The 25,295-nt window shown below is 38.0% G+C and overlaps 1 protein-coding gene across 1 annotated transcript in view; it reads left to right on the top strand.

Moving 5' to 3' along the window:
- The window catches only part of Pik3r3 (phosphoinositide-3-kinase regulatory subunit 3), an 80,992-nt gene that overhangs the window by 8,960 nt on the left and 46,737 nt on the right, over positions 1-25,295 (top strand). The window lies entirely within an intron of this gene.

The following is a 25,295-nucleotide window of genomic DNA, read 5'->3' as shown; positions in this document are numbered from 1 at the left end:
GGTTTGAAAGCTTTACATATACAGCATAGATACTCAGTAAGCCCAATAAACACTGGTTACCAAGTTAAAAAACAAAAACAGGTGTGTCTGTACATGCCTTTAAATCCAGCACTGTACTGGAAGGCTGAGGAAGGAGTTTGAGGCCAGCCTGAACTTCACTGTAAGATGCCATGTCTTGAAGAAGAAGAAAAAGTAAACTGTAAGACAGATCTCCTTTTTTCTTGTCAGTTACTTACTTGCAATATAAGGTGACCTCTCTGGCTGATACTTTTCTCTGTTGAGGAATATAAGGTCTAGAATAATAAAGTGTATTTGTATAGCAACTATACACCAACACCAAGACATGTGCACACATGCACATAACATACACAATCTCACAAACACACAGTGATTTTCTTTTTCTTTCTTTTTTTTTTTTTTTTTTTTTTTGAGATGGAGTCTCTCTCTGTAACCCTGTAGCCCTGGCTGTCCTGGAACTCTCTGTAGACCAGGGTGGCCTTGAACTCACAAAATCCATCTGCCTCTGTCTCCAGAGTGCTGGTATTAAAGTAGTTTACTCCTGTGCCCAGCAATAAAAATAAATCTTAAGAAACAACAACAAAGGCAAGGCATGGTGATGCATACTTTTAATCTCAGCACTCGGGAGGCAGAGGCTGGTGGATCTCTGTGAGTTCTAGGCCAGGCTGGCCTACAAAGCAAGTGCAGGACAGTCAGTGTTCTATTACACAGAGAAACCCTGTCTCAAACAACAACAACAACTAACAAACAAACCCTACAAAACAAAAGAGATGATGTCTGGGTAGTAATGGCATACTGGATGACTTTAATTCTAGCACTCTGGAGACAGAGGCAGGTGGGTCCCTGTGAGTTCAAGGTCAGCCTGCTCTATGGAGTGAGTTCTAGGACAGTCAGGACTACACAGAGAAACCCTGTTTTGAAAAACAAAAACGGGGGATGGGGTGGATAGATATGAAGACAAATAATTCTGTAGGTGGTAGAGCTCTATATCATAGGGCATTGTAAAGCCATTATAGGAACTTTGGCTTTCAAACTTGAGTGAAGGTCCCAGTGAGATGGCTCAGCAGGTAAAGGTGCTTACTGCCAAGCCTGTGTATTAAATTTGATCTCTGGGATCTACATGGTGGAAGGAGAGAATTGGCTCCTTCAAGTTATCCTCTGACCTCTACACTGTGTTATACCTGTACATACGCGCGCAGACACATGAGTGCACACACAATGTAATGAAAACACTTGAATGAGATGAAAAGCCATCAGGGTGTACTGAACAGTAATATACCATACCTGCTTGTAGAGAGTAGAGATTGGTGGAAGTAGAGAAACCGGTGGGAGCTGTGGAAGTAATAAAACAGCAGTTGCATTCTGAATACCAATTATATGGTATGTCACTTCAAAACTGACTTTTTTAGTTTCTTTGCTTTATATTTCTTTATGTGATTTAGTTAAAAAATTAAGCAAAAACTATCTAATTTTTTTTTTACTGTGTAATTTTTATTTTTACTATTTTTTCTCTCAAGTGTTAAGATTCTGATCTGCAAAATTTAATTGCTTAATATGCTTATTGCTTATGTTTGGCCTTGGTTATTTTAGAAAGAGTTGCCGTAAGTTATAGTTATGAACAATTCAGTATAAATCTAGTTTGTACCATAATTTACTTTAAAAGGTAACTTTAAGGGCCTGGAGAGATAGCTCAGTGGTTAATAGTTGTCTCACAACTATTGTTAACTCTAGTTTCAGAAGTTCTAATACCCTCTCTGACCTGCCATACACATGGTACATAGGCATACATGCAGGCAAAACAGCCACATACATAAAAATAAATAAATAAATAATATTTAAAAATTATTTTTTAAAAAGTAACTTTGAAAAGAAAATTTCTCTGAAGTTCTTAGTTTCTCTTATGGATTTTGAAGGGGTGAAGAAATTTGAAGAAACCATGCCCTACAAATTTCATTTTATGTATTGAAGTTGTTAGTATCTTAGAATAACTAATAGATTTATATATTTTCTCTTATTTATATAGTTTTTTACTTATTCAAGTCTAAGTGGAAGGAAGGGAGGAAAAAAAAAGGAGGAAAGGAAAGAAAGAGGACAGAAGAGAAAGCACTCAAAAGAAGAAAACAAGGGCAATTTCATTCTGCATCATTTTACTCAACAGGCCACATGATTCAAACCTGCCCTTCTTTTTCCTCAGAATAGTCTGTCCTCTCAATTCTTTTTGTACAAATCTGCTGTCTCTTCTCACTGCTGTTAACCTTTAAGCTTTCATAACCTCTTCATCTATACTAAAATAACTTCCTAACCAGACTTTTTTTTTTAAAGCAGGGTGTCACTTTGTATCCCTGGATGGCCTAGAACTATGTAAAACAGGCTAGCCTCAAAGTCATGAGCTCTCTGCCTGAATTTGCCTCCCAAGTGCCAGGGTTAAAAGTGTGCACCACTATTCCAGGTCCAGTTTCTCTTTAATTTATTTTTCTTTTGGCAACCCGTTAAATAGTGTTACACAGCTGTTGGGGAGATCAGCCAAGTATATTGAGGGCCTTTTGTGATTTGGACCTCATTTGCCTATCAGACACATCTAACAGACTTTCCACCTTACATATGTTTCAACCAAACTTAAGGTATGTTAACCCACACATGTACTGAGGCTGTTACTTCTCCATGGTCTCACCACTAATACATACATTCCTCCTACTTATATAATTTTCATTTAGTATGATTAAAACATTTAGTCAACCACTAGTTACTAACAGAGATAGGTATTGGAGATTCAGCTATTACTGATTCAGTCCATATTCTAATGGAATTTATAGCCTAATAAGGAGTAAAGAAGCTAAACTATTACTAATAAATATATGATTTAAAGAGGTGGACCAGAAAGATGGCTCACAGGTGAAGGTACTTGCTGCACAGCCTAATGACTGAATTGAATCCCAGAGGCCCATATACATGCATCTATGAAAACATTATACAACAGCAACTTCTTTTCTTTTTTTTTTCTGTTTAGCTGCCATGTTTTGGCTTTTAGAAAGCTATCTGCTTAATTTAAAAGTGCCACTGGTGATTTAGATTTGTGGGATAGTAAGTCAGAACTTGGGGGTTAGTTTTTCTCCAAATAATTATTTACTATGACAGTAACTATCATGTGTCTGACTGGGACGGATCTGAGCTGTCCTTTAGTTCAACAGTGGAACTTTAGGGTTCTGAGATAACGTGTACTATGTGTCTCATACAGTATTTGGGATATTCTACACTAAAAATTATTGTTTATTTGAAATTCAAATTTAGCTGGGTGTTTTATATTTGTATTTGTTAAACCTGGCCGTCCTAATTTAGTGAGAGGCCGTTAACTAGACCACATTTTCTTTATAGTGCTGTGTAACTTGAGGCAGCAGATATGCGAATAAAAAATGCAATGGAGATTCACTAAGACAAGGGACATATAACTGATGTAATTGAAAAGACCAAGGAGAATAAGGGTACCTGGCATGGCATGACCAATGCCGTTAAGCTTTGGCATTGTTTTTCTCCAGTTCTTTTGGATTTACAAACCCTCTCAGCCTTTTTTCAAGTTGGCATTCGTAATGATAAAGGTGGCTGCTGCTTGGCTCCTAGAATAACAAGTATCCTCATTCATAGGAGATAAAGATTATGTTATATAAACATGACACAAAAAGCTTGATCTTGATGGTAAGTAGGCCATCCCCATGTTCTGAAGGGTCACGGTTTTAAAATCTGGGTAGCTTTCTTGTCTAATCAGGAGTTACTAGAACTACTTCAAGGGTCTGTTAAAACGCATACTGTTTGGTCTTACCTTCATGGTTTTTTATTTAGTAGGTACCCCTGGGGTTGAGTTCTAGGAATTTGTAACAAGTGCTTGGATGAGACTGGCCTTGCTAGTCACAAACCACACCTTTAGAACCACTGCTGTAACAAATCAAGGCCACTCCTGGATGTTGGGAAGGCACAAGGTAGTTTGGAGAAATGATAACTATGTCCAATAAAAAGAAAAAAGACTGCTGGTTTTGGGAATCTAGTTTTCTTCCTTTTTTTTTTTTTTGGCAATAGCTTCTTGATTTTTAAAAAGACATTTATTATGTATACAGTGTTCTGCTTGCATATACATCTGCAGGCCAGAAGAGGAAACCAATGGTTATGAGCCACAATGTGGTTGCTGGGAATCAAATTCAGGACCACTAGAAGCTCGGCCAGATAGTGCTCTTAACTTCTGGGCCATCTCTCCAGCCCTACTTCTTGATTTAAAAAAGAAAAAAAAGTTTTCCCCATACCTTTCGTAATCAACGTGGCATAGGTGGAGATGGCCTAATCTGTAATCTAAAGATAGGCTTATAATCCACTCCTGATTAGTAAGGGCAGTTGCTGGGTGATTAGTCACACCAGTGAGTAGGACTGGTGATCTTTGTAGTATGGTCAATGAATATTTTATTTACTATCCTTACTAATCATCTGAAAATGACATGAGCCTGTTTTCAAGGAGCTCAGACTGTGGTCAAGGAGACACGCATGTTAACTATGTGTAGTACTTGCCTTTATAACTCCTTTTCTTTTCAAGCGTACATTTTCATTACATGAATATTGTATTACCTCCCTTACTTTTTAAGTTACATTTTATTTATTTGTGTGTATGTGTATACCTGTAGTGTGTTCTGAGGGTTCAGCCTTGAGGTCAATGGTCTTTCCTTTAATGGTTTTTACAGAAATATGTATCTTGGTGGTGGTTCTACCCTAGAATGTGGACCAGAAAGAAAGGTCCCATTTTTACACAACAAATAAAATACAAAATATATTTTACATCTTTGTTTAGGATTGTATGACCACAAGTAAAGGTATAAAGATATTTTTCAGTTTATGTACTCATTTGGTGAGATGTAGCAAGTGGACAAACAATCTTTGTGTTGTTAAATGGGTGGATATAAAATAATATGCAAATAAGAAGGGAATATAGTTTGGTAGTAGAGATAGTAATATTGAAAACGTAGTTACTAGCTAAGAGAAAGGAGGGCAGAGAAGAAATTGCTATTTTACTTTGAGTAGTCAGAGAAGGTCTCACTAATACAGTGATTAAACCTTATTGTAAAATATGTATGGAAATATCTAAAATATAAGTGTGCAATTTATTGACTTGATATAAAGTGAACAACCGTGTAGCCATCATCCACATAAAGATGTTGAAGATAGCCAGCTTCTCTGAAGTCTCAGGCACTCCTAGTTCCAATTATATACTTTATCTCAACAGGTAATTATTAACTTGACTTTTTATAGTAATTACTTCTAGTTTTTCTTTATAGTTATATCCCTAAATGATGCATATTATTTCTTTCTGCTTTTGAGTTTGTTATACATGGAACTTTAAAGAATGTATTTTCTTAGTCTTTTCATTCAGTATTATCTGTACTGTTTTTTTTCATGAAATGGTAGTTTCTTTTTTGTTAGTATAAGTTATTTTGTTAGTATAAGGTATTAGTTCATTTTTACTTTTTTTTTTTTTTTAGATGGGCTCACTCTGTAGACTTACCTATTTTGGACTTGCTCTGTAGATCAGGCTGGCCTCACACTCACAGAGATTTACCTGCCTCTACCTTCTGAGTTCTGGGATTAAAGGTGTGCTTCAGCATTGACATTCTTCTTCCTTTCATTATATAAGAGTTCTTGTTATAATATTGGTCCACATCTTCCCATCTTAAGTGATTTTACTTTGTTTTTTGAGACTGTTTTTTTATTATGAAGCCAAGACTGGTCTCAGACTTGTGATCTTCCTTCTCAACCTCCTGAGTACTGAAATTATGAGCATGTGCTTACATACTTTATCAACCTTCATTTTAATAATTTTAATCACCTCTCCAGAACCCTTTTAACTGAGTGATGTGACATCTTTAAAAGCTTCAAGGGATGGCATGTGGACTTTTTTTTTGAGGGTAGTTATTCTGTCACTAACTCTAAATTTGAAGATAAAATCTCACCAACCAAGGCTGGACACAATAGTACACCCCTTTAATTTCAGCACTTGGGAAGCAGAGGCAGGCAGATCTCTGAGATTGAGGCCAGTCTGGTCTATAGAGTGAGTGCCAGGACAGGCAGGGTTAAACAGAGAAGCTCTGTCTTGAAACAAAACAAAACAAAGCAGAAAAGTAGTTGGAAAAGGAAGTGAGAATTGGATTGAATACAGAGAAGGTAAGGATGTATGTTCTGTGAAGTATAGAGCCATGAGAGCTGTATGTTTGGATGAGCTGTGGGTATGATGTATCTAGGGTGAAAAGTGTCTGGAAAAGCACTTGAAAAATGAGCCTGGAAGAGTGCTCAGAGGCAAGGCTGTGTAGGGCCATATATGCTATGTTGAGTTCAGATGTTATCCTGTATGTAGTAGGTAACTCTTGAAATAGTTTGCTAAGCTAGGGTGATTAGTTTTGAGACTCAGAATAAGCAATGAGGGGAAGAAAAAAAAACAGGTAAGCCCAAGGATGCATTTTCAAAAAAGAAACAGATTTCTACCAGTATTAAACCCAAGATGATTATGTAAAATAAAGGTAAAGTCTACTGTACTTTTTTGTAGGGAGGACCTTAATATGACAGACTAAGTGAGTAGAACAGAAGTCAGAGTAATAGATTTAAGAATAAATGTGAGGAGAAAAAAGGGACAGGAAATATATATCTCCTTTAGAAAACTTTTATGAAGGAAACATGAAAGTTAACTGGAGAGAGAAGTGGAGTTGAAGAACAGTTTTGTTTTGATTTGAGCAAGGTTCATGTAGCTCAGGCTAGCCCTGAACTTGTTATGTAGGCATGATGACCTTGGATTTAGGATTCTCCTGCCTCCAACTCCTGATTGTTGAGATTACAGGCATGTGCTACTATGCCTGGTTTATGTGATGCTGGTCTCATTCTAGAACTCCATGCATTCTAGCAAGCAGTCTTCTAACAAAGCTACATTCCTGTCCTGAGAAACAGAGTTAAGAAAATTATAGAGCTAAAATTGAAAACAGTGAGACTGTGTGATCAGATGGATAGGAAGGTACTGGATTTGAACATAGGAAGGGATTATTAGTTTAGTGAAGGAAGAGAGAGACCTTTGTCTAACACTTAGAAGGCTGAACTTGAATTTCAAGAAGAATGCAGGTTGGATGACAAAACTGGGTGACAGCAGAATTATTTTTTCTGGTAATGGGCTATTGAGAAAGGAGAAAAAGAAAATAGTTCTTACTTGTAGTTTTGCTTTTTATAATTTCAGGTGCTTATGATCAACTGCATTCTGAGACTATTAAGTGAAAATTTCTAGAGACAGTTGATATTTTAAAATTGTATGTTGTCCTGAACAGTGTAATGAAATCTCATATTATTCCATTTCATCATGCATAGGACATGAATCTTCTGCTTTGTCAAGCATAGGCCTGTTAGTCACTTAGTAACCATTTTGATTATTAGATCAACTGCTGGAATCTCGCAGGGCTTCTGTTTGGCTAACCCTTATATTGTAGCCCAATACTGTAACACAATGCCTTCCTCATTTACCATCCTTTATGCCATTGTTTAGGCATTGTACCATCATCTCGCAGCATTAGAAGAAGGGTAAATATGGTATATGAAGATATTTCAAGAGACCACATTCATAAAACCTTTATTACAGAGTATCAGAATTTTTTGTATTTTCTTAATCTCTTACATTTACTTTCTAAGTTAAACTTTGTCATAGGTGTATCTGTACAGGAGAAGAAAGTATCTGTTAAAGTCAGTTATTGTTTATGGTTTTAGGCATCCATTTGAGATATTGGGATACATCCCTCATGGATAAGATGTGGGTCACTCTAGATTAGAGTGACCACTGATCACTCTGAGGGATAGAAACTACCTCTAGAGGCATATGGATAAATTACTAACAAGACAGTAATCCCAGTTATTGTTAAAAACTGTAATTTGGAAGTGAATTTTCATGAATTTTCAAGATGTTCAGAAGCTATGGCATAGCAGAAACAGGTTGCAGGGATTTTCTGCAGTGGAATGACAAATGAACAAGGAGCTGGCTAGATGCTGTGAGAGAGTGACTGACGTTGAACATTGAGGGAACATTTAAGGAGGTTATGGAATATTCATTTTGGCCATGAGCATTTTATTTTAAAGTTTGTAAGAGTGTTGTTTGTTTGTTTAGTTTTTTGAGACAAGGTTTTTCTGTGTAGTCATGGCTGTCCTGGAACTCATTCTGTAGACCAGGCTTGTCTCGAACTCATAGATTTACCCATCTTTGCCTCTCAAGTGCTAGGATTAAAGGCATGTACTACCACTGCCCAGACATAAAAAGGTTTTATGCAATAGGGAAATAAAGGTATACTTAATGTATAAAATGTTAGTAATGAACAACTATAATATTTTAGAGATTTTAAATACAGTAATAAAAACACATTGTCCGGATCAATGTTGGTCATACCTATTTGCATGTAGATAGTCACTTATAGGAATTATTAATGATACTACTTTATTGATGAAAAATAAAATGTAAGGACTGAAGAGATTTCTGGTTAGGCAAAACATTTGCATACAACCAATTTCTAGGGCAGGCATCTTGCCATGCCTATAATTCTAGCAGTTAGAAGGCAAAGATGGGATCCCTGGATCAAGCTGGCTATCTAGACTAGTCATATCAGGGAGCTCTGGGTCCATTTGAGAAATCCTGTCTCAATAATTTGGAGAGGATGGGGAGATAGCTCAGCATTAAGAGCACTGGCTGCTCTTCCAGAGGGCTCTGGTGTTGGATTTCCAACATGTATGTGGCCCCTAAAAACTGTCTGTCATTCCAGTTTCAAGGGAACTGATGCCCTCTTCTGGACTCTGAAGGTACTGCATACACAGCAAAACATAAATAAAAATAAAGTACTGCATACACAGCAAAACATAAATAAAAATAAAAAAATAAAAAACAATGGAAAAAAATAAAGTGGAGCTGGTTGGTAGTGATGCATACCCTTAATTCCAGACCTCAAAAGGCATAGGCAGGTGGATCTCTGAGTTAGAGGTCAGCCTGATCAACAGAGTGAGTTCCAGAATAGCCAGGACTACAGAAAGAAACTGTCTCGAAAAACAAACAAACAAACAAACAAGAAAAAAATAGTGCACTCCTGTAATCCCAGTACTTGAGGTAGAGGCAGGTGGATCTCTGAGTTGGAGGCCAGCCTCGTCTACAAAGAGAGTCTAGGACAGCCAGGACTACACAGAGAAACCCTGTCCTAAAAAGCCAAAAATAACTAAGTAAAGTAAAAATAAAGTGGAAGGTGTTAGGGATAACTCTGATGTTAGCTTTCATCCATATATATGTACACATATGCCCATATATGTTTGAACACACATGCATATATACCACAGACAGGACCTCACAGAACAGGGTCTTGGCTGGCCTGGAGCTCACCATGTAAACCATCTGACTTCAAACTCAGATACCCTTGCCTCTGCTTTAGTGTTCTGGGATTAAAGATGTGGCATCACCCTGCCCAGCCAATTTGTAGATCACAAGGTTTGCTTCCACTTAGCTGTTGCAGATAATTGGTTATTGATATGGAAATGCTAATGCCACACCCTTATATGACCCTCTTTTTTCTTTTGGATATATTCCTATAAGCAGGATCGATGGAGCATATAATATTTGCTAACTATTGTTTTAGAGTAGGTGATATTTTAAAATTATTTTTAACTGATACATGAAAACTGTACACATATGTGGTAGACCATATGATATCTATTTTAATGCTTAGATCATACCTATTTTTTTAAAAAAAATCTCTTCGTCGCTTTTTCCACTCCATGGCCTTGAGCATGATAGGCAAGTACTCTACCATTGAGCCACATCTCCAGCCCCCACCCCTTTTTAGATAAGCTCTCTCTGTGTAACTCAGGCTGATCTTGTATTTGAGATGCTCCTTTCTTGTCTCTCAAGTGGAGGGATTGTATATTAACATCTTAATATTTTATATGTACATGAAATCATGTTGTATTTGTCTTACTGTATCTTGCTTAACATTTTTCTACTTTCATGCCACAGATGACAGGATTCCTCTCCCTGTTTTTTACTGGTTGAAATTTGTTTAGATTTATTTATTCTGTTTAGTATTTTGCCTTCCCTAAATGTGTGTCTTGTGGCCAGAGAAATTAGAAGAAGCCATCACATTCCCTGCAACTGGAGTTAAAGATCATTATGAGCCTCCGTGTGGGTGTTGGGACTTGAACCCCACCTGGGTCCTCTAAAAGAGAAAAAACAACAACAACAACAACTAAATAAACAAAAAAAACCAACAACAAAACAAACAAACAAACAAACAAACAAAACCCCCTCTTAATTGCTGAAAAAGTCAAACCCAGGTCACCAGGCTAGACAGCAAAGGCTTTTACTAGCTGCACCATCAGTCATTGTTTTTGTCTTTTTTTGAACAGGGTCTTACAATGTATTCTTGACTAGCCTAGAACTCACTATTTAGACCAGGTTGGCCTTGAACTCATAGAGAGCCACTTGTCTGCCTTCTGAGTACTGGAATTAAAGGTGTGAGTCACTATACTTGGCCTAAGTCATTAAATTTTTAAAATTATAAATATATATGATGGGCTAGTAGTTAAGAGTATTGGCTGCTGTTCCAGAGTATCTGGGCTCAGTTCCCAGCACCTGATGAATGTATATTAAAATCGGCTCTTGTTAGAAAGAAAGAAAGAAAATCCCAAACATTTGGTTTTACCAATGAAGACTCAGGAGCCAGAACGTGGGGTGAAAGCCTACTAGCTCAGAGAGGCATAAAAAGCACCCAGTTGACCTTCCTACTCAGCCAGCCTTCCGGAAGGAAAAAGCTCATTCTCCTTCTCCCTGATGTCTTAAATACCCTTCAACTCAATGTCCTTCCTTTCTGTGTTTTCTTGTCAGCTGGTTGCTTGCTCCCCGCCTTGATTTAGGGTTACCTTTATTTAATCCTGTTTACAGAAAGTTCTTGGGTTAAAAGTTTGTGCTAGGGCTTAGCCATACCACAATTAGAAACAGGATTTTACAGTTCACAGTCTCGGGGTTCACAATGGAATCAAATATCCTGCAATATTTATCTAACCCAGATAGACCCAAATAATCAAGATGGAGACTTTAGTTTTATTTAATATTTCTTTTATGTACAATAACTGAGCAATATTACTCCTCTGTAGCCTTCTATGCTAATCTAACTACCTCCCAGCCAAAATCCCCGAGATGCTTGCATTTTGATGTTTGCTCTGCTCCTGCTATTTTCTCATGATGTCTCCTGGACCTCTTCTCACAGTTGAGTGAAATTTTACCCTTCTTCTTGCTGGAAATGGAAGTCCAGTCCTATTTTCTCTTCTGTTCAGTTATTGGCTGATCAGCCTTATTGGCAAATCAGAGTAAGTGGGGAGCAATGTTTCTTCTAACTTAACACAGGAGAGTCTTAGAATAAGCATTACAATGCTGTGTCTGATTGTAACCAGGTATGGGGGCAGAGAAATCAGTATTTGAGTAATACAAGAATAATTACAATAGGGGCTGGAGAGATGGCTCAGAGGTTAAGAGCACTCGCTGCTCTTCCAGAGGTCTTGAGTTCAATATCCAGCAACCACATGGTGGCTCACAACCATCTATAATGATATCTGGTGCCCTCTTCTGGTGTGTCTGGTGCCCTCTTCTGGCACGCAGGCAGAGCACTGTATACTAATAAAAAAATATTAAAAAAAAAAAAAGAATAATCACAATAACATGCCAGCAAGGACCCACATGGTATCTCCCAACCATCCATAACTCCAGCTCCTTTAATTGAATTCCTTTCTGGCCTCTGCAGGTACCAGGCACATATGTAGTGCATATACACATTCTCAGGCAAAGCACCCATATACCTAAAATAAATATTTTGAACGATTATAAATTCTTATGACAAAATTTGTCATTTTTGCTTCTTTTTAAAGTAGTGCCAGTGGTCAGACTTAGGACCTTGCACATGCTGTATAACCTTAGTTTCATTTCATACATTTAAAGTTTTTAGTTTTTTGGTATTGGTTACATTCACAGTGTTGTCAGTTATCAACACTGCTTATTTTAAAACTTAATGGCTGGGTAGTGGTGATTTCAAAGTAAGCGCTTTACTGCGCCATCTCCCCAATCCTAAGGGAGACTGGATCTCAATAAAATATAATAAATAAAACCACAGTCGGGGATAGGGAGTGGTACATGCTTTTAATCCCAGCAGACATAGGTGGATCTCTGAGTTCGAGGCTAGCCTGGTCTATAGAGTGAGTTCCAGCATAGCTAGGGCTACACAGAGAAACCTTGTCTTGAAAGAAAAAAAAAATGGCCTGTATGTATAGATAGCGTTTTGTGTATGTGTTTTTCTGTTGGCTAATTCTTGGTTTGTTTTAACAAAATATAATTTTAAAAGGTACTATTCATTATAGCAGCAACAGGTAAAGTAACAACTGAAAAATAAGTCATAGTATAGGAAAGACAATATTCATGTAATATTCAAGTTCTCTCGGGTAGCATGACTTAAAAAGCCAAATTATTTAATGAAAGTGGTATTGACACCAATGGGAGGTAATGTTTGCTCAGAACCTAACCCTCTGCTTTATAAAGAAACTTCATGTATGTCCCGAGTGCTTAGCAGATGACTTAGGAATTAGACTGTTTGAACAGTTAATGACAATGAAACATTAGTGGAAAAATACATTTTCTACTCAACCATATGTACAAATAGGTTCCTAACAATTGCTTACACACACACACACACACACACATACACACATATATGAAAAACAAAACTTTTAGGAAAAATAAGGAAGTATATTTTTTATTATATGGAGGAGGGAAGATAGTGAAGTTTCTTCATAAGACTTGATATTTGAAAGACAAAGATTGGTAAGTATGGCTATTAAAATTTACCCTGTGCAAGCCAGCATTCTGGCCCATACTTGTAATCCTAGCACTAAAGAGGTCAAGGCCAGAGAATCGATGAAAAATTGAGGCCCACCTGGGCTGCAGAGCGAGACCCTGTCTATAGATAGACAGACAGACAGACAGACAGATAAATAAAAAGTATAGTTTTGGCAAGACAACATGAAGAAAAGGGATGTTCAACCCTTGGGAAAAGATACTAAAATATTTGTGGAGTGTAGAACTGAAAAGAATTAATAATTAGGATATGTGAGGAGTATTTTATATACTTGTAATAGTGATAAAAGGAAAGGACTAGAAATTCATAGAGGCATGAAAAGGTGCTTAAACTTTTTAGTAGGTGTGAAAATGCAGATTAAAACACCACAAAGTGGTTTTTGTTTGTTTTCAGCCTAAGTGTTGGAATTCTATGGTTAAACAATTCCCTTACATCCAGGGCCTCATGCATGCTTGACAAGGGCTCTTCCAGTGAGCTACATTTCCCAGCCTGTTTTAAAATTTTCAACTAATTAAAGTTTTTTTCTCCTAACTGTTGAAATTATATTGCTCATTTTAAGTATGAAGTAGTGTTTGTTTATTTATGTGTATGCATCGTGTCTGTAGGAAACTGTGGATGCCAGAAGAAGGTATAAGATCTTCCTAGAGCAGGGGTTACATGTAGTTTTAACCTCCCATGTGGCTGCTGGGAACTGAGTCTGGGTTGTCTGCAAGAGAAGTGAGTTCTTTTTCTATTTTTTTTTTTTTTTTTTTAATCTTTTCAAGACAGGCTTTCTCTGTGTAGCCCTGGCTGTCCTGGAACTCACTCTGTAGACCAGGCTGGCCTAAAACCTAAGAGATCTGCCCGGCCTGCCTCTCTGTTGGGATTAAAGGCATGTGCCACCACACCAGACTCAAGCACTCTTAACCATTGAACCATCTTTCCAGCCCCATGAAATAGTCTTTTAAAAAGACATATCTTAGAAGAAAAAAAATATGCTGTGCTTGGTGATACCCATCTTTTAATCTCAGCACTCAGAAGGCAGAGGCAGTAGATTGAGTACCAGGCCAACCTGGTCTACATAGTGATTTCTAGGTTTCTACAAAGTGAGACCCTGTCTCAAAAACAAAAACAAAAAACATAGACAAAGATCATCCTTGCCTACTTATGTTCAAGGCCAGTTTGGGCTACAGGAGAAAGCCTGTCTCAAGAGAAAAGAAAGAAAAAAATTAAAGAAAATATATGTCTTCAAAGATAAAATGACACTTTAGTTTTGTTGAGCCAAAAAATTCAACCAACCTACCTGTCAGAAACCACAGATTTCTGCCTTGGTGATGCTAACATACAGTACAGATTCTATGTACTGATTGGCTGTTCTCATGTTTTCATTCAGAGATGAAATGAAAACATAGTGTTGATGTGGATTGGAGGTAGGAAAAGGTTAGCGTTACTAAGGAGCAAAAATTGTTCCATGGGGGGGATTTCATTTGTCTGTGCTTGAGCGAAATTATTCTGTACTTGAGTGCTGCATGGCAAGTATGTTGTGGCAGCTAGGGATCTGAGGAAGATCCTGCTTCACCACTGTTCTTGTAAAAATGTTGATTAAAGCTGTCTATTCTTTCTTATTTTAGAAAGATAAATGTTTTTGTTTCTTCCTTCTGTTCCTACAATTTTATTTTAAGCTTTAAAAAAGTTAAAAACATAATTAAAATAACATTCTTTCTGCCAATATAGCTTCTCTTTCTCCCAGAGTAGCTTGATTAAGCACTTATTTTATCCTAAATATTTCTGTACATAAGCAGTTATAATACTCTGAGCAGTTGTAATTTGCTATTGTTTTCTGCCTTTAAAATAAAATAGTTTTGGTCTAGAGAATATATTTTAAAGCTTGTTTTATTTTATTATTTTTATATTTTGAACCTCTTATAATACCTTGTTATTTACAAATATACACACTGGGATTTTTTTGTTTGTTTGTTTCTGAACAGTGGTTAGTAAAGTTGATATAATAAAATTCAGAATACGGTTCTGCTTACATGGTGAGTCATAATACCATAGCTAAAACTTTCTATTGGAATCTATCATCTGATAAAATATTTCATGTTTGTTGTGTGTCTTTTATTGACAATTCATTTGCTTTTGATGAAATTTAAACTGGATAACTCTTTAGTTTTTTTATATTTAAGTGTACACTAGTACTATACAGCAGAGAAGTGAATGAAAAATTTTCCTTCCTTTAAAATTTTTTTTTTAACATTTTCTTAAATTGAGAGTTTTTTCACATGGAGAACATCTGTGGGAGGGAGGATTTACTATTTGGAGGTTAAACATGTTTTATTTTGTTTTTGAGTCAGGCTCTTACCATGTAGCCCAGGCCTGGAACTCTGAGTTCTCCTGCTAAAGCATGCTAGATGCTGGGATTACAGGTCTGTATAACTAGGCCTCACTAAGAAGTTTTAAAAAATCAAATTTGAGAAATTAAGAAAGGGAAGTATTGACGGACATTTACAGTCTTCTTTAGAGAAGATGCTGGGCCATTTCTTCTGTCATCTTGTCTTTTTGCTTGTTTGTTTGTTTTTAAGATTTATTTATTTATTATGTATACAGTGTTTGACCTGCATGTATACCTGCATGCCAGAAGAGGTCACCAGATCTCACTATAGATGGTTGTAAGCCACCATGTGGTTGCTGGGAATTGAACTCAGGACCTCTGGAAAAGCAGCCAGTGCTTTTAACCTCTGAGCCATCTCATCAGCCCTCTTTCAGCCTGTTTTATAGACATTTTTTTTTTTAACTTAAAAGTTATGTTTATGTGCACAGGTGTTGGCCTGCCTGTATGCCTGTGTACCACGTTGTATGGCTGGTGCCCATGATGCTGGAAGGGGCTTTGGATCCCTAGAGCTGGAGTTACTGAGAGTTGTGAGCCACCTCACAATGGGTACTTGGATTCAAAACTGGGTCCTTTGGAACAGCAGCCATTGCTACTTAACCATTGAACTCCATCACCCCCTGTTTTTTTGAGAGGTCTCATTATGTATGCCAGCATGGCCTTAAATTCATGAACCTTCTGCATTAGTCTCCTGGGTAGTGAGTGCACACACAATATTTAAAAAAAAAAAAAAAAGATTCATTGGTTTGCTTTGTACTTTGAAAAAGCTTCTTACTCATGCATGATTTTGTAATATACGTAAAGCTCTTTGAAAATACTAATACATTGTCTTGGTTACTTTTCTGTTGCTGTGAAGACACTATGTTCAAGGCAGCTTGTAGAAGAGTTTATTTGGGGCTAACAGTTTTAGAAGGTGAGCTCATGTTTCTCACAGTGAGGAACATGGAATCGGCAGGCAGGCATGGCGCTGGAGCAGTAGCGAAGCACTTGTATCTCATCCACAGATAGGAAACAGAGTGAGAGATAGCTGAATAGTATGGGCTTTTGAAACTAAAGTCTATCCCAGGAACACACCTCCTCCAACAAGGCCATACAGCTAATCCTTCCCATACAGCTCTGTCAGCTGAGGCCAATCAAGTACATGAGCCTATAGGGGCAGTCTCATTCAGACGCCACAGACATCCTACAACTGTTGTTTCTTTTCATTCTTGACTGTTAAACAACCACAGTAGTATAGATTGATCATTCCTAATCTGAAAACCCAAATCTGAAATCGCAGACCTTTATTTATTTATTTATTTATTTTTTAATTGAGATAGAGTTCTTGATCTGTGTCCAAGACTGGCCTGGTACTCACTGTAATTCATATTGTACCTGAATTTATGGGTTATTCTCCAGCCTTAGTCATCTAACTGCTAGGATTACAGGTATGAGTCAATTTGTCCAACTGTTTTCCTTTAGAAACAAAGTCTTACTGTGTAGCACAGGCTGACCTCTGTTTCACACATAGTCCAGGCTGCCTTTGAACTCTTAGATTTTACTAAGTGGTCTACTTCCATAGTGATGAGAATACAAGTGTGTGCTGTCACCCTATATTCAAAACCCAAAAACTTTTTTGAGTGTTCATATGCCAAAAGTAGAAAATTTCACACCTAACCTCCTGTGATAGTTCATAGTTAAAAAAGGTACAATAAGAATGTTCTATAAAATTACTTTCAGGCTAAGTGTATATGAAGTGTATATGAATTATATGTTTAGATTTGTGTCCCTTATGCAAGATGTCTTTTTATGTGAATACAAACATTTCAGAATCTGAAATGTAAAACACTTATGGTCCTAGGCTTTTTGGATAAGGGCTGTTCAGTCTGTATCACCATTAATGTATGTGTGTCTGTGTGTCTGTGTTTTTGTGCATGAGTGTATGTTCATGTGTGTTTGTGTGCGTGACAGACTCTCTTGAGCCTAGGCAGGATTCATGTTGATTCTGGGAATCAAACTTAGGTCTTTGAGTTTGTACTTTACTTTTTGAGCCATCTTCTCTGTATCATTTATTTATATATTTTTTGAAACGGGTTTTTGTGTAGCTTAGACTACCCTCACTCTTGCTATGTAGCAGAGGATGACCTTGAACTCTTGATCCTCCTGCTTGCACTCCCTACATGCTTCCATAAGCCCATTTCACCACACCTGGCTCCAAGTCTCACTTTAATGCAAATATTAGAAATTATTATAGTAAGGACAGCATTTCAAGAAAGCTGAAATAGCACAAAAGATAGTCTTCTTTTGCCAGACAGCCAAAGAGCAAATACAGAGGAATGTAGTGGAAGGAAAGTAAACGTGCTGCTCTTTGAACATATCACGAATGATAAGAAAGCAAAATAGACTTCATTTGGTATGAAAAAACTAGAATGGTCTGGATGGAAGAATACACAGACCATTATTTTCCTGTAAGTCAAGATGTAATCCAGAGCAAGTCCCTGACTCGAGTTCTGTGAAGGATGAGAGAAGTGAAGAAACTACAGAAGGAAAGGAAAGAAGTCTGAAAGTAGTGGAGGTTCATATGGTTTTAGGAAAGAACTGTCTCTGTAACCAAAACAGAGTGCAGCAGCATGTGCTGCAGTAGCAGCTGCATATGTAGTCAAGCGAAAATACATGAAGAAGCTGGCTGTAGTAAGTCGGAGATTTTCAGTTTAAATGGAGCTGATGTTTAGATGGTGTCACCTATGGTTTTTATAGCTACAGAGAAGTCAAGTCAGTTCCTGGCTTGAAAGGGCAGGCTCACTATCTTATTAGCAGTGAATGTGGTTGTTGAATTTAATCTGAAACTAATAATTTTCTACTAGTAAGGCAGTAAATCTGTTTATAATGGGTTTTACTGAAAATATTGATGTCTGCTCAGAAAATATTCTTTTCAAAATACTGCTTGTTCGTAATATACATGATTACCTGACAGCCTTGATAGAAATGTAAGATAAATATTGTTTTTATGCCTGCCTGCTAATGTAACATCCATTCTGCAGCTCATGGATCAAAAAGTGACTGCATTTTTTTTTCAGCCTATTTGTTCATAGGTTCTGTAGATTAAGCTCAGGTCACCAAGCTTGTACAGTTAAGTTAAGCTCTTTACCCAGAGATTGCATTTGTAGTGGCTATAGCTATAATAAATAGTGATTCCTTTGATGGATATGAATGAGGCAGGGAAAGTATAAATCCCCTAGAAAGGATTCATTGCTACAGATACTCCGAAAAAAAAGCAAACAAAAACTTGTGGGTGGGCATGGTGGTACATCCCTACAATCCCAGCATACAGGAAGTTGAAGCAAATTCTAGGGCAGCCTATACTATATAATGAGACCCTGTCTTAAAAAAGGAAAAAAAAAAAGTGAATCATGGAAGATAATCAGAATACCAACATTAACAAGAGCTTGGAGGAATTTGGTTCATTTATATGTGACTTTACACATACTTGTACAGTGTTTTACATTGAGGGGTTCAAAACTGCCGCTGTAGTAGAAACCACAAGAGAATTTGCGTTAGAATTAGTTTACTGAGGTGGAGATGTTAGTAAAGATAGTGAGAACATTGAAGTGAGGCAAAGATTTAAGATCTTAGATAATCTTAGTTGATAAAGTGCAGTTTGAGAGGATTTGCTCTAAATTTTATTTTTATCTTTTATGTTTTGAGATAAGGTCTTTCTATATAATCAGCCTTGTCTCATACTCACTTTATAGCTCATGCTAGCTTCAAACTCTTCATCCTCCTGCTTTAACTTCCATGAGTGCTGGGATCACAGATGTGGAATACCATGCCAAGCTTTTACTCCATTTATAAAAGTTCTACTCTGGGTAAAATATGGTTTAACATCATCACATGCTACAGAGAAGTCTTTCCTGAAAGGGAGAGTCGATCAGTATGGCAAACTTTAGAAATTGTTATGGGCCTTCAGCATCAGTAGCTGTCGACATTAAGCTGCTTCTTCCTCTTCCTCTTCTTCCCCCTTCTCCTCCTCTTCCGTCTTCTTTTTGTTTTGTGTTTTATTTTCAAGACAGGGTTTCTCTGTGTAGCCCTGGCTGTCCTGGACTCACTTTGTAGACCAGGCTGGCCTCCAACCTACAGAGATCTGCCTGCCTCTGCCTCTTCCCCTGAGTGCTGGAATCACGTGTGTCACCACGCCTGGCTGGTAACATCAAGCTTCTTATCTTGGATGAAGACTTGCTAAAGCCTTAGGTATCATTACCATTTTTAGGAATATTGTATTTTTTAGCATATCACAGTACAGTGTAAGTTTAACTTAATATAATACTGATGAGTCAAGATGCCTACTGACATGAGTTATTGCAGTGCTTTGTCTGATGTGGCAGTCTAGACATAAACCCATAGGGTCACCAAGTATGCCTTATTCTTGCCCATTTGGAACTTAATAGCAACTGAATATTAACCTCTAACCTCACTCCTGCTAAACTTTAGTAAGCACCATTTTGCTTTATATCTGTGTGGATTCAGCTACTTTGGAGCCTGATGTAAAAGGAATTACATCTTTTTGTGACCAGCCTGTTTCACTTGGTATGACTTCAAGATTCATTCACATGGTAGTATATGTATTAAAGATTTCTTTTTAAAAAAAGATTTACTCTTTTTTTTTTTTTTATAAAAAAATATGTGTATGTGTCTGCATATGGAAATATCAGGCAAGTACAGGTGCTGGTGTAAGCCAAGGGGAATCCAGTGCATCTGGAGTTGTAAGTCATTGTGGGTGGCCTGCTGTGTGTGCTGGGAACGAAGGGTGCAGAGCAACCTGAACCAGTTGAGCAGGTGCACTGGATTTACTATGCTTTACTTTAAAAAGCTGACTTGAGCTGGGTGGTGGCGGCACATACTTTTAATCCCAGCACTCAAGAGGCAGAGGCAGGCAGATCTCTTGAGTTCAAGGCCAGCCTGGTCTACAGAGTGAGTTCTAGGACAGCCAGGTGTACACAGAGAAACCTGTCTAAAAAAACAAACAAAACAAAAAACCCACTATGTGTGAATGAACAAAACTTATTAATGGAAATCTTTGCTGGTTAAAGATAAGGTGCCAGATATCTTTTTTATTGGGGAATCCCCAAATATTTGCATTTTTATTTATTTTTTTTAAAGTTCTGTTTGTTTCTGTAGAGAAGCCCCCTTTACCCCCATTTATATTCAGCGGTTTAAATTTTGCATGGTGTCTGCCTGTTTTAAGCTTTTCCTTATTTCTGTTGTTTTTAGTAGAGGATTCACTTCTCTTCTTAGGTATCTTTGAGTCCATAGCCTCTTTAGCTATTTTTTGTGAATGTGGGAATTAACTGTTCTTGTTTTGTTTCTGTTGCCATGATGACCAAAATAGGAAAAAGAGTTTTACTTTGGCCTACAGCTCCAGGGTATAGTTCATTATTGTTGGGAAGTCAACACAGGAACTTGAAACAGTCTTGGTATATCCACAATTGAGAACAAGGAGAAGTGAATGCAATCATTTGTGCTAGCTTTCGCTTGGCTTGGTTTCTTCGTTCATATATAGTTCAGGACCCCCTATCTAGGGAACGGTGCAACTACCCACATTGAGCTGGGTCTCCTCACATCCATTAGCTTAAGACAGTCTCTCAGAGACATGTCCACAGACCAAATCGATGTAATCCATCCTTGACTGAGGCTCTTTCCCAGTAGTTCTGTTATATCAACCTGACAATTAAAGCTAACCATCAGGGGGCTGGTATGATGGCTCAGTGGTTAAGAGTGCTTGCTGCTCTCTCAATTCCAGGCACCCACATCAGGCAGCTCTTAACAGATGAGGGGATTCATTTTCCTCTTCTGGCCTCAATGGGCCCCTCTACATGTGTGGCACACACACAAATACACACACCTATACGTAGCCCTGGCTGTCTTGGAACTCTCTATGTGCAAGGTGGGATGTGGGGAGAGGAAGACAACTGCCTGGTTACTTGGTGGAACTGGGAAAAGAACTGAAGTCTAACTATTCTTTGAGTAGACACTAAGCCAGTTCTGTTTTGGGGGCCATTCTTTATTTTTTATTTATGTGTTTTATGTATATGAATGCTCTTTCTGCATGTACACCTGCATGCTAGAAGAGGGCATCAGACCTTATTCTAGATAGTTGTGAGTCACCAAGTGGTTCCTGGGAAATGAACTCAGGACCTCTGGAAGAGGATCCAGTGCTCTTAACTCCTGAGCTATCTCTTCAGCCCTTGGGGGCCATTCTTGAATTTTTTTCATCAGAGACATATTGAACCTCTTAATTCCTGCAGGGTATAATAAGATGAATTATATTGCTTTTGGCTGAATTTCCTTTCTTTAGGCTTGTGTTTAATTTTTTGAGCTCTACCAATTCAAATTTGTCTTGTTTCTTTTTCTTTATTAGTTTTGCTGCTGTTCTCTGTTGTCTCCTAGCTGAATCTCTTCACTCTATTGTGTTTAAACTTTCAAAATGTGTTTTATTGCCATTTGGAATTGATTTAGAGAAGAAATAAAGAACCATATGTAGCTTCTCTTCTACATTCTGTGTACTGTGTTCAGGCTACTTTGTTGTTGTTTTCTAAAGGAAACTTCTGTAAAATTTGGACCAGCAGCAATTGCATCACCTGGGAACTTGTAGAAATGCAGACTTCTAGGCCCCAATCCATATCTAGCAAATTGTGTTGCATATTTTACTTTTTTTTATTGTAATGAAATAATGTTTTGTTGTTGTTATTATTGTTAGAGGCAGGGTTTCTCTATGTAGCCCTGACTGTCCTGGAATTCACTCTGTAGGCCAGGCTGACATCAAACCCACAGATCTTTCTGTGTCTGGCTTCTGGGTGCTGGGATTGAAGGCATGTGCCACCACCACCATCCTGGCTAAGAATGTATTTAAAGTGCTGTAACTTGAGAGGGATATAACATATTTAAACTGTTAATCCTTATGTTAAATGGGTAAGTAGAAGAATTTTGAAAATTGAAAAGTTAAACTTTGAACTGTAGCTAGTTTTATAAGCCATATCAAAACCTTTTCAAACAAGAGAGTATTGGCTGGGGAGGTGGCTCATTGCTAGAGGGCCTGTCTTAACTGTACAAGGCTCTGCTTTGATCTCTAGTGCTACCAAATGTTTCTTGTGTGTATAATATCAAGTTCTTCCCTATCTAGTAATTTCTGAAGTCTTACAGTTGTGATTCACACCCTTCCAGCAAACTACCATACAATCAAACAAAAGCTTCGGGGCCTAGGAATATGTATTAGTGTAGTCCCTGCCTAACATGCTCAAGACCCTATGTTCAGTTTCTATTATCACAAAGCAAAAAGTAGCTTTATTACAATATAATTTACATACCATACTATAGATATAATTCATGGACTTTGCATGTAGTGAGTTTGGGGGGAGGGAGGGTGAGACAGGGTTTCCCTGTAGCCCTGGCTATCTTGGAACTCACTCTGTAGACCAGGCTGGCCTTGAATTCAAAGATCTGCCTGCCTCTGCCTCCTGAATTCTGTGATTAAAGGCGTGTGCCACCACTCTGGCTTGTGTCCAGTATTGGGATTCTTAAATTAGTATATTAAATTAGTATATTCAGAGTTGTACAACTATCATCACTGTCAAAATTGAAATATTAGCCTGCAATAAATCTTGTATCCACTAGCAGTCACTCCCTGTTCCTCCTTAATCTCTCAGTCTAGGTTAAAATTGATATATTTTCTATCTCTGTCATTTTGGCTGTTCTGGACAATGGAATCATAATTGTCAGGTCCAAAGGAAATTCCATTTATCAGAAGACTTGTAAATCTCTATTAAGACTGAATTTGGCTGGACATGGCAGTGTATACCTTTAATCCCAGCACTCAGGAGGCAGAGACAGACAGATCTCTGAGTTCATTGCCAGCCAAGTCTACAGAGTGAGTTAGTTCCAGGTCAGCCAGGGATACACAGAGAACTGAATTTAGCAATCAGAGGGAAAGATGAACAAGTAGAATAAGGAAGACGTAGAAAAAAAGACAGTGGAGAGCAGAGGAAGTTTAGAGATAAGAGATTTGTTTGTGTAGTGGGAGAAGTAATTATAATCTAAAAATTTGGAAATCCAGTATGCCATTTTTGGCTGTAAGCTATTGAGGCCAAGCCATTTGCAGTAAGACATCTAGGCTTAATGGAATGTCTGAGAAAAAGAGATTTTAGGAGGCAGCCAGGATCAGAGTAAGAAGACAGGCAAGAGTGACAGAGTAAGCTTCAGGAGTGAGCTGAGAACCATGTGGGGAGGGAGAGCAAGGATGGGAGAGAGAAAGGTAAGTGTCCTGTGACATGAATTTCAATCTGGCATCCCCAGGTGTACCCAGAGACTTGTCAGAGAGAAATGTGTCATATCACAAAGGAGCGGTGTCTCTTTCCATGTGATGGGTGCCCATGAAGGCAAGAGAACCTGCCTGGAGCACAAGAGCCACTTTTTTTTTTCTTTAATAAGTGTGGTTTCCTTTTCTTTTTAAAGATTTATTTATTTTATTATGTATACAATGATCTGCCTGCATACACCTGAATGCTAGAAGAGTGCACCATATCTCATTACAGATGGTTGTGAGCCACCATGTGATTGCTGGGAATTGAACTCAGGACCTCTGGAAGAGCAGCCAGTGCTCTTAACCTCTGAGCCATCTCTCCAGCAAGAGTGACTTTTGTAAAGATGGAGGGAGCTGAGCAAGGAGGCAAGAGTAGAAGGCTCCAGGAGCTGACAGAGACGGCAACTCTGAGGTGACCTGAGCAAATGATAAGTGGCACATGCAAGTCTTGAGTACCTGAGAGAGCAGCTGGAGGGAAGAAGCTGAGGAGGCATACTGTAAAATTTGGAGAGTGGCAGAAGCTAGTGATCCATGGCTCACTTAGGAGGGGCTGGGACCCTTAGAAAGGGTCTATTTATTCCCCTCCTGGGTGTCTTGGCACCAGCTATATAGACCGACAACATGATGACATGGTTTTATGTATGGTTAAGTAGAAGGTTTTTATTGTAGATATGAGAGAGAAACCGGAGGCATCTGGAAGAGTCCAGAGCACAGAGAGAACAATAGTAGACTGGATCTGGCCATGAGAGAATCAGGAGTAGGTTGGGGCAGGGGATTGTTGGAGAGCAAAGAGAGGAGAAAAGGGAGAAAGGAGACAGACAGAGACAGGAGGGGATCAGAAAGAAGAAAGAGAGCAAAGCTGAGTTAAAGGGGTTATGAGGAGAATGAGTAGTTCAGGGAGGGAAGCTCCTTAGCTGGAGAGACGTTAGGGTAGAGGTGAGGTGAGAAGAGCTAAGATGCCAGCCTAGACCTTGAAGTATATAACAGGTAGTTTTGGTACTGATGGAGCCTGGAGGCCAGCCTGCACTTTGGTATGGTAATGGGCGACACATTTGTCCCTTCTGCCTTTTGGAGTTTGGAGAAATGAAGTTCTCTTTGCACCTGACAGTGATATATGTGGTAATGACTGGCCTTGTATGTTGATCATAGTGTTTTCAGCCCATCTATGTTCTACTCTGTATCACTACTTCATTACTTTTATTATTGAATAACAGTGTATTATATAGATATAAATCACAACTTGTCTCAACTCCAGATATAAACTCTTATTATTTCCACTTTTTTTGGCTATTACAAGTTCATCTGTGAACATTATATACAGGTTTTTCTGTAGAGATAATATTTCATTTTTCTTGAATATGTAAAATTGTTGAGCCATCAGGTGACTGTTTGCTCTTTGAGAAGACTGTCGGGCTGTTCTTTAAGAAACTCATTATAGGGGAGTGCCTTCCTTCCATGTTTGTTCTTTTGCTATTCTGTCTTCGAATTATAATTACTCTAATGGGTATAAAATAGTGTCTCACTATGGAATTTTTGTTTCTGTTTTGTTTTTTAAGACAGGGATTCTCTGTGTAGCTCTGGCTGTTATGGAACTTGCTCTGTGGACCAGGCTGGCCTTGAACTTTGAGATCCACTTGACTCTGCCTCTGAG

Source organism: Meriones unguiculatus, chromosome 3 (genome assembly GCF_030254825.1).
Source record: "Meriones unguiculatus strain TT.TT164.6M chromosome 3, Bangor_MerUng_6.1, whole genome shotgun sequence".
NCBI lineage: Eukaryota > Metazoa > Chordata > Mammalia > Rodentia > Muridae > Meriones > Meriones unguiculatus.
The sequence above is the reverse complement of the archived record's forward strand: the minus strand, read 5'-3'. Positions and strand labels throughout refer to the sequence as shown.